Raw genomic sequence first — 10992 nt, forward strand, 5'->3', positions numbered from 1 at the left:
CAGGAGAGGGAGAGGGAGAGGGAGAGGGAGAGGGAGAGGGAGAGGGAGAAGGAGAGAACACACAGGTGCATAGGTACACCTGTGCATAGGAACAGGAATCTTCATGGAAAATCTGGCATCCTGGAACTGTCCATGGTAGTAGAGTCAGGGGGTCACCACGGTGTGCTAGTCAAGAGTTCTCTTTCCATGTGGGTCCTTTGTGGTAGACTGAATAGGAGTCTTTCAATGCTGCCCCCCTCCTTCTCCCTGCAACCTGTGAAATATATTAATTCGTGTGGTACAGGGAACTTCTCAGATGTGATTGTGTTAAGGACCCTGGATTATCTTGATAGGCCCAGTGAAATTGCTAGAGTCCTCATAAGGGGAGGCAGGAAGACTGAAGTCCATGTTAGGAGAGGTGACAGTAGAATCAGAACTGGAAGGAACCACAAGGAATGGATCACAGGCCCCAGAGGGTGGCCTCCAGAAGACTTTTTAAAAATCAAGGAAACAGATTCTTCCTCCAAATCCTCCCCAAAGTTCTATTGGTATCTTGATTTTAATCCAATGAAATTGGTTTGGAACTTCCTACTTCTAGAACTATAAAAGAATGAATGTGTGTATTTTTTAACCAATTAAGTTTGTGGTATTTTGTTATAGAAGCAACAGGAAACTGATACTGTAGGTTACTGAAAAAGATTTGGAGAAAATTTAAAGATCTTTTTTTTCTTTCAATGCTTATACATAAAGTGGAAACTAGGCTCAGGAATAAGTCATAGATTTATAATTATCATATTTCCCTAAGTGCATGTACTTTGGAAATTAATTTTCAGATACATATTTCAAATGTAGATTATAAGATCACAGATAGGTTGATAGCTACTTTTTCAGACTAATAGCTACTTTTTCAGAACTCCAAGGCTTCTTGTATTTAGCTGGATTTCCTGAAATTCTACATGCTGAGGTATAATTTCTCTCAGGGACTAGAGACTTCAAAGCAAGATTTAGAGGGAAGCAATCTCTGAGTTTCAGAGAGCTTTTGGAGGACTATAGAATATAATAGTCCCTGATGAACTTTGAGGTCATATGACTAGAGTATGTGACCTTTGATACACTGGTGTTTAATCTCAATTGTAACTTTGCTGTCACTAAATTGTGCCAAAAACACTGTAGAAATTTTTCATGTAAAGGTATTTTTAATAAAATGGAAAAAATGTAGAAAAGTTTAATATTGGGATTAGAGATTATTTGTACTTATCACTTATTATTATATTTCAAATTTTTTGCAATGAGTGTGCATTAGAGTTAGAAAACATAGCATGAACTATAACATTGTCATTCTTTCTTCATCTCCCTGGGCAGGCATGGGTTCTTTTTCTGGTTTTGGTTATAGATTTCTTAAACAGTTGGATAAAAACTGTGACCCCTGATGCTATAAAACTTCACATGCACAACTTTTTTAGAATGATTTTCAAGGGGAATCACAGATAACCCTAAACCTATTCTCAAAGCTGCTAGGAGCCCTTGGCTTCACATGATGGTACTTATTTTACCCATGGTGCTATGATAGTCAGATCCCAAATAACTGCTTCTGGGTGCCAGGTAGTATAGTAAAGAAAACAAGAGTTTGCTTATGTTCTACTTTCTAGCAGTAAAAATCTGGCAACCATGAAACATTCGTGGGGCTTAATTCTCTCTCCCATTGAATGGACATCATAGCACCCACTTCATTCAATCTCAAAGCACTTCACCAACCATTACACATATATCATTTAGATGTTTCCTAAATTGAGATATATAGTGTTATTTCAAAGTGAAAGAATTATGATTTGAATATATCCTCCACTTTAACATTAATTTCATTTCCACTTCACTATTATCTAGAAACATTTATTTTCTCTTTTTTCCTTTTAATTTACATATAATTTTACATGCATATGGGGCACAGCAAGACCATTCAACACATGTGCATACATGACCAAAGCTGGGTAATTGGCGCTTCCATCTTCTTACATATATATGGTGTCCGTATCTCTAGAGCCTCTGAATTCCTCTCTCCTAGTTTTTTATGAGATATGTGATGGGTTGTGGTAAACTACCATCATCCCACCATGCTGTGGAGCATGGCAGCTGATGATTCCCGTCGAATTGGTCTTGATGTCTGTAATCTAACCTCCCTCTACTTGTCTCACTGCTCACTACACTACTCTCTTCCTTAAGATAAACTGTTTTGACATCCACAATAGAATGAGAATATGCACTACTCATTTTTCTGTGCCCTGCTTATTTCAATTAACATAACATCTACTACTTCTGTTTTGCCTCAAATAATAGGATTTCATTCTTTTATATGGATGATTAATATTCCCTTGTGTATACATATCACATTTCCTTCCTCTGTTCATCTGCTGAGGGACACCCCAGTGTTCCTTATCTTGCCTATTGTGAAGAGTGTTCTATGAATGTGCGTGTGCAGATCTCTTTATATGCTGATTTTATTTCCTTTTTACATGCACCCCACAGTGTCATGCCTGGCTGGTATAAAAATTCTACTCATATTTATTTTTATATTTACTTAGTGGTGCTGGGGATAGAACCCAGGGCCTTGCACATTCCAGGCAAGCACCCTGCCACTGAGCTACACCCTATCTCAGTGGTTCTACTTTGAGTTATCTAAGGCTCCGCCATAATGTTCTTCATAATGGCTGTATGAATTTATAATCCTATCAAGAGTTTATTAATAGTACCCTTTTCTCTATATCCTCACCAATATTTTATTTTTTACTTTTTTAATGATGTTCACTGTGACTGGGTAGAGATAGTGTATCATTGTGACTTTTTGATTTGCATTTCTCTAATGACCAGTAATGTTTAGTATTTTTTTCATATACTTGTTGGCAATTTGTGTATCTTGATTTGAGAAATGTCTAAAGGTCTAATCACATAATTTGACCATTTTCAAGTAAGATTATTTTGGATTTTTGTCTTTTTTTTTTTTTGCTATTGCACTTTTTGAGTTTTTTATATATTCTGGATATATTAAGCCTACATTCTTAAGGTGGTAATGAAAACAGTTTTGAACTATAACATTGGGAATTGGAAGTTTGCAGATCGTTGTTCTTTGGAAATCACTAATGCTTCATAATTATCTTTGTGTAGAATCAGAAACTTATTTACATGTTTTGGTGTGTATGTGTGTGTGTGTGTCCATGTGTGAAGATGCACATGTTTATATATGTACATAACTCATATACACTAATGCAAGGACAATCTCAATCTAGGACATTTAATTCCTATTAAGGTAGATACTCTAATAATCATTGAATAAAAATTAATTATAATGTTAAATTACAGATAAGGTTGTATCATATGCATAAGCAGAATCTTTGCATTGATATCAGAAATGAAAATTTTACCTAAAACATTTTTGGAAAGTGAATAATATATTTTGTCTGCTAAGATATTCAACAATCTTTTAAAATCCACTAATTTATCACTAAAATTAATGGCATTATTATCTTCCACTACTAACTTATAATAAGGAAAGATAAGTGAATATTCACAACTTTGAAACTGAATGCTTTCCACCTTATAAATTCACTTTAATATAGAATTCTGGAAACTGCTAAGAATATTTTTCCAACTTATTAGCCAGATTTTAAAAATATACTAGATTTGTAAAGTTAAGCCATCTGTTAGTATCAATCTGGTATTATTCTATAGGGAAAGATGCTCACAAATTTTTGGTACCAATGGTTTTCAGTTTTTTCTTTATTGAATCAAAATATCAAGCAACAATAAAATTCCTTCCAGGTTTTTTTAATAGATGGAAATCTGTTGCTTACTAAAAATAAATAAATTCAGCAAAGTTAATCAACAAGACTGGTATAGCGTTAATACAATTAATTACTTAGTTTTTGAAACTCTTAAATACTTTAACATAGCTTTAGATTACTCTTTGAATCTTAAATAAAGGTCAATAATACTATCATAGAAAAAAATAAAATATGATTTTGTACTTGGACTATAATGAGTCTTAATTAACTAGTTGAAAGTTTGTGTCAAGAGCATTGTTAACATTATTTTGGTGTTTTTCTAAATTAGTAAAAACAAGAGACATCGATATTGGCCACGTTTCCAGAAATATACATTTCAAATAGAAGGTATTAGTCCCAAAGAGAAGATGAAAATAAATGCCAATATACACTTTTCATCATGCTGAAGCCTACCCCAAACTATCTTGTAATAAATTGATTTCTGCAAAATCAATGTTGAACCCCATATTTTATCCTTAATTTAGGAGATGTTTAAGAATTTCAAAAGTGATTGACATAGAGGAAGAAACCGTGTGATGAAATGGAATGAGCAACTCATTGTGTGAAGATGATAAAATACATACACAGGAAATATTTGTGGAAGAGTTATTTTCACCCCATGTGCCTTTTCAGTTCCATGCTACTAGGAGTTGTGGACATTAAAATATCAACAACAGAGAGTTGTTTCAAAATACAGGTGCTCAGGAGCACTTAAAATCTTTTTTTTTCACTTAAATTTTTTTTTGTTTGTTTAGATATATGGTATCTAAACAAAACAGAGAGCACAACAGGGCTGACAAAGTTATAATTGCCATCTATAGAGTAGTATAATGCTATTATACCATATCTCATTGATCTTAAGATGAAAATTCTTTTATGTATAAACATCTGAAATTAGTAGACTAATCCATGGAATGATATAATTTAATAAAGAGTTTTTTTTTCCTTTTTTGATATGTAAAATAATGATGCCTTTTAAATTAATAGTTTCCTAGAGTTGATGAATTTGGGAAAGTTGAAATAGTGCCTGTTGCAATGGCAGACATTAAAGAAAAACAGGCAGATTATTACTTTGTGAAAAATAACAAGTGAGAGAATTTAATATAGACATTAATGTACAATATATGTCCTTTGGATATTTTGTTTACTTGAAAAAGAATTAATAATAAAAACTGGACTTTTTTTAGCAAACCATGCAAAAAATTATCTATTTGGAATTCAAGACATACATATAACAAAATCACCTAGAACATCATAGAAACTCAGAAATCAAGGGCAAAGTGCCCCCTTTAATAATGTAACCAATATTAGTAAGGCACTTTCTTCTTTATATATTTTCTTCCCTTAGGATTCGTTTACTTTTATGTTTATAGTTAAATCTGGAAAATATCTTCATATGGTTTCAAATTCTGTGATGGCCTGGAAGTAGCAAATTCAAAAAGGGGCAACCTAAAATCAAGGGAGAAAACAATATGTTTTTGGTGGGGTAGGGGCTGAATCCTAAGGACCAGTAGTGACGTTCTCTCTTGTTCAAGAGAGGTCAGTGTTCACAGCCTCCAGAAAGCCCTACTGACTTTCAGACTCAAACTATACGTCATGTCTGGCTAAGCTTAAGCCATCAAGCAAAGGCAAAAGTACTCTTTTTATCCCACTTATAGGGTTGAGATTGTATGTAATCTAGATGGAATTTTAGATGTCTTGTTGCTTAAAGACATCAAGCACCATGGGGTAATTCATCCTTGACAGACTGGCCTAAGCAAGATTTTCTGTACCTTTTACTTGGTATTAACTGTCTGTCCATGCATCCAACTTCTTAATTTTTCTATAAACAAATACTTACTGAGCACCTCCTCTGCTGACGCAATTTTAAGCTCTGGATATGTGTCATTGAACAAAGAAAGATGAGATAATACTTTGTCTTTACATTTAGGCTGATACATAAGCCTCATTGGCTTATATTGTAAAGGGGGGAATAGGTAAGGAAAATACATAGAAATTTTTAAAATCCTGAGTATTTATGTAGAACTATAAAGCCAGGAGGGCAGGGATTGTCTATGTTTGTCGTCTGTGGTTTTGAATAGCTTAGTGAGTAGATTTAAGCAAAGAATTGGAGGAGGTGAGAGTCAGGGAACAAACAGTTACATCTTGCCACAGGAGGTATCAGGTGGGTTGAGGATCAGCAAGGGGTGAGTGAAGGGAGAGAGAGAGAGAGATGATGATGTCAGAGAACAAATGAAGGCCAAGGTGAAACACAATAATGCCAGACACTGGAGGCCACTGTGAGGATTGCAGTTTCTGCAGATGTGTAGAATTTTGAGCAGGGTTGTGATGTCATCTGCTTTTTACCTTTAATGCTCTGGCTATAATGTTGAGGGGATATGAAGAAGAACAAGGTGGATCTCAAGAGACCAATTAGGTAGTCTAGATGATGATGGTTTGAAGGTAGCTGTGGAGATATTGAAAGACATCATATTCTGGGTATATTTTGAAAAATTGAGTGAATATATTTGGATGAGTACAAATGGGAGTGGGGGGTGGTAAAGAAAGAATGAGATCAATGTGAAGCCAAAGCTTTTGGCCTAAAGAATGAGAGGGACAAGGGTGGCTATTCTAGAGACAGGGGAGATTGTAAGAAGAGGAGGTTCGGTCTTGACCACGTGACATATAAGGTGCCAGTTGCGCATCTTTGTAGAAGATATCATTCTAGCTTCTGTTAGGCTAAATGGCATTAATTGTTAATATAGGCATTTAGAAGGGACACAAGATTTGGTGTTAATTGGAGATGGTGATGTTGGGGTGGATAGCGTGAAGATTTTCCAGAGAAGGTATCTCTGTTGAAAGCTAAGCCAGACTGTACACTTCATGAGGACAGAGCCCAAAGCTCTATTTATTTCTATTTTTTAATTTTAAAAATCAGTTGGATTTTCTCCTACAGAATCGACATATATACTGACCTAGTAAAGACTTGACCCTTGGATTAATTAATACCTATCATGAAGAGTTAAGTGGTTATCAACAACTACTGTTTATTAATTTTCCATTTTGTGTCAGGTACAGCTGTAAGTACTTTAGTATATATGTTCTTAAATCATCATAATCAGGATAGTTCTGCAGAAGAAGAAACTGAAGCTCAGAGAGGTTAAATGAATGACTCGTGGACACAGTTAAAGCTCTATTTGTCATGCTCCAACAGTGGTCATAGCCACAGCTTTGTATTACCAAGAGGAGCATGAAGAAGGGTCAATGAAGCATTCCAGATAGAGGGAGCAACACAAGCAAGTGGAAGTCTAAGAGGACATAAGCAGCTTCAGGAGATCTTCTAGCACAGAGAAGTGGCGAACAAATTACCTTCCGATGCACTGATGTCCATGTGACACTTGTCAGTTTTAGAAGTATTTTCTCATAGGCCCTCATAACAACTTATTAGAGGAAAGGCAATGTTTTTATTATTAGTCTCTTGGCTGGGGAAATTGGTTTACAAGGCTGAGTTCACAAATCTAGTAAATAATGATTCAGGTTTGAACTTAGACTTCTCTCACCAAAAATGTAAGATATTTCCTTACATTTCTGATTATTTAAAATCTTGTCATGTTAAGAAAGTGAGGAAATATACATGGATATGGATACACATAGACACATATTTATGTGCATATATATATATGCATATATATACACATAATTTGAAAAAGAATTTACAAGATAGAAATGAGGGGTATGGAATATGGTGATAATATTAGGGGTCATCTGTTGAGCAGCAGACCACACGCTGCACTAGTATATTTACCTTAAACATAGTTGAGCAGATTTTCTTATCTACATTTAAAAGAAGAGGAAATTGAGACTGAGAGAAACAAAGCAACTTTCTAGTGGTCACCATACAGCCAGGGAGTTGTAGAATCAAGAATCAACCAAGACGGTCTGAAAAGAGTTCAGACTCCTTCCCATCTGGTCTGGAGCTACACTACCTGGACAGCACTCCATTCGTGTGTGCGTGTCTTCATAACGTCAAAGGCGAAATTAATAGCCCTAAGAAGGTTATGATGAGTGAGAAATAATTTTCTGTGTTATAGTAACCTTTGGATTTGTTCGCGCCGGAATCCTTTTCCAACCCAGCTTCACAAGCTCTATTATCACAGCTTAAGACAGCAGATGGCTCTCTTGCGTTTTCTTTCACTTATCTCCATCTGTAAACAACTAACCAGCGTTTAGGGGGAGGTAAGAGGGAAAATGCAGGGTGTAAGCTGAAAGACTTTGATCATTCCAATTCTGCCCGTCTCCCCCAATTCCTATTAATATAAGAAACCACAAAGAAGAGAAACGACCTCTTGAGGTCTGTGAGATTCGCGATCTGAATAGATACCCCTAGACCCAGGAGTCTGGTGTTCAGGCGCTGCGCCAGGGGTCTGAAAGCATCAAGAAAGCAAGCAGAGTATTTCTCTGTTATCGAAAAAGCAGAAAGGCTTTGTGATCCAAGGTGTGGTATTAACGTCATTAGAAGTTGTAAGGATTAATTACCATTCCATTCTGAAAAAAAAAGGTGGAGGGTGGAGAAAAACTGCGTTTAAGTGGGAAGAGTATCAGAGACGTGTCACAGGCAGCTTCTTGAAATCCCTGCTACTGGCCTCTGCTTGGGAACTGCCAGGGCACGGTCCCTGTCCGCGGTGCTGAATTTCGCCTCATACGGAGGTTGGTGAACACAAGAAAGGGTCCACAGGAGCCAAGAGACCACCTCCCTGCCTACCTCCCCAACCCAGAGATTTGGGAAATGACTGCAGTATGAAAACCTGCCAGGAAAGAAAATATAGTCATAATAACACGAAGTTTAATCTCATTCTTTTCAAATTAACATACTTGGCACATACATCCAAAGTTTTAAAAAATCTTTAAAAACAAACTAGGAGTGCTGGTGAGTTGTAGTAAATTTAAAAGGTCACTTAACATTTTCTTCTTTGATAAAAAGCACTACAAGAAGGTTTAGATAAAACGATTTGCTTTAATCATGAATTCATTCAGAAATTTTAAAGTAGAACTTCTAAAATGCCCAAATGGCTTCTCCTTAATAATGAAAGTCAAGAGTAATGGCTCTTAATGTTCAGTGGGGCTTTTCCAGTGAACCAGAAAAGGGCAGATATATGTCAATAGGCATTTTATTAGGCATGTCCATTTCTGTATAGATGGCTCTCCTCTTTATAGGCAGGTACAGGGCAATACAATATAAATACATACTCACTGAAAATGGAAGAACAAAGACATATGAAACAGAAAATAAAGTCATAAAAGCAGGACAAAAATAATTAGCATCCCATTTTCTCCACTTTTACTATCTCCTGGTAATCAGAAACTGCAAATCTTTGGCAAAGTAGCTGCTATATTCCTTTAAGCAATTAAGGTCTTTCTTAGATGTAACAGCAAGGTGAAGAAAATAAATTTACAGAGTATGCCCTTTAATGTTAAATGTTATAAATTATCCTAAAGTCAGTGTCATCTGCACTGAACCCAAATCTTCACACCCCCTCCCCATTAGATAAAATTCTCTTTCCCAAAGGAGACTTGTTAGTAAATATAGAGTAAACATAATAAATAGCAGCGGAGCAGCTCCTGCTTCTTGGAGAGGCCATGAATAAGTGTGTGAAGCAGGTGTCCAGACTCCCTGTGACCAGTTCTTGGCGGCAATTCTCCCTCTTGCCTGGTGGCGAGTCTTTGTAGTACTTTCTGCCTATTCCTGAGACAAAGAAAAAGTATGTTTTGGTTCAGAACTGCTCCCAGGGCTGTCTGTGCAGTGTGTGTCCCCTTTCAGCTCTAACGCAGTCACCGGAGAAGATTTTTACAAGTCTCTTGATTATCAAATGAGTCTTCTTTCTCTGTCTTTGCACTGAATTATAAGAACTCTCGTTTTACATTTCTTTTGCTTTACCTTCCTGTGATGATAAGCAAAATATAGGGAAGAAGCCTGGAGCAAAAGCCACGCTTGGTTCAGCCACTCCAGTGTATCCTAGAAACCACAAAATCGGTGTTCATCCAAGCATAAAGTGTTTCTCTCCCAACCTCCTTTTTGCAGGTGCCCTCCATCCTCTCCTTTCCTCTTGGACTTTCATATTTTCATATTATCCAAGACAGCACTGTCAGGTCACAGGCAGAAAGCCGAAGGGAGGAGGCAGCAGATGTTATATTTGAATTTCAGGCACAGTTCATATGGCTTTGCTCCGTAACAGAGCTTGCCAAAAGACGGCAGTTCATATTAGAGTGTCCTCCGTCTGGTTGCTTTTTGCTGTCACTAGAATGCTGCGACATTCTTTCTTTCCCCTTTCCCATACCCCCAATATTTCTGTCCTGTCTTCTTCAATATTCTCCTGGACATTGATCGTATCCAGCTGCTGATTCCATCCGCGGGCAGCGGCTGTCATTTCCTGCTCCAAGGGCTGGCCAGGAATTTGGGGAATGGGGTCTTTCCATAGTACATAATAACATTTTGCCTGGCTTCTCTTCTCTCTTTTTGCTCTGTGTTGCCGTTTCAAAACGATAAACCTACCCTTCCTAACACAGGAAGGGAGAGTTCAGCAAGTTTGAGTAGACTAGGTGAGGAGCAGAGGCACCTCCTTCTTCCAGACATACTCTCCTCCCTCCTGGTCTCCTTTTTCCCACCTCCTAGCAGCAGTGGGGGGACTTTGGTGCTAAAGGGATTAACCCGGAGAGCAGAAACCACCTCGCCCTCCAACCGCTGCTCAGAGTTTCTGTGGACCAGAAGCCACGTTCAGACCCAGAAGCTTCAGCTAAGCCGCGGCAGCCTCAGAAACCTGCGAGTTTCTTCTAAGAAAAAGCGCACGATATTCCTTCCATTCCACCTGCTTTGGCTCTGCGTTTTATCACCTCACCCCCTGCAATCCTTTCTAGCTTTCGTTTTATTATTTTAAATCATTATTATAAATACTTTTTTTTTTCCGTTCTAAAGAGATACATAGGAGGGAGACCACATAGGTGGTGGGGGTGTAGTGGGGTGGGAACGCAGCGCTTTGATTAGCGATCTCAGGGGAGAAGATTGCTCTCTCCAGATGCTGATTTCCAAAGCACTTGACAATCACCGGCAGAAGCCGAGAGCAGGCGGCGGCGGCGGCACCTGCCCGAGGGCAGCTAGAGCCGGGCGCTGAGACCTGTCCAGCACGCCCTGGACCCACGGACCCTCTGAGACACTGCCGGACCC

The 10992-nt window shown here is 37.6% G+C and overlaps 1 protein-coding gene across 1 annotated transcript in view; it reads left to right on the top strand.

Annotated features, from left to right (window-relative positions):
- Fgf14 (fibroblast growth factor 14) overlaps positions 1-10992 on the top strand; it is a 339751-nt gene that overhangs the window by 108185 nt on the left and 220574 nt on the right. The gene's annotated exons all lie outside the window — the stretch shown is intronic.

Source organism: Marmota marmota, unplaced genomic scaffold, assembly GCF_001458135.2.
Source record: "Marmota marmota marmota unplaced genomic scaffold, marMar, whole genome shotgun sequence".
Lineage (NCBI taxonomy): Eukaryota > Metazoa > Chordata > Mammalia > Rodentia > Sciuridae > Marmota > Marmota marmota.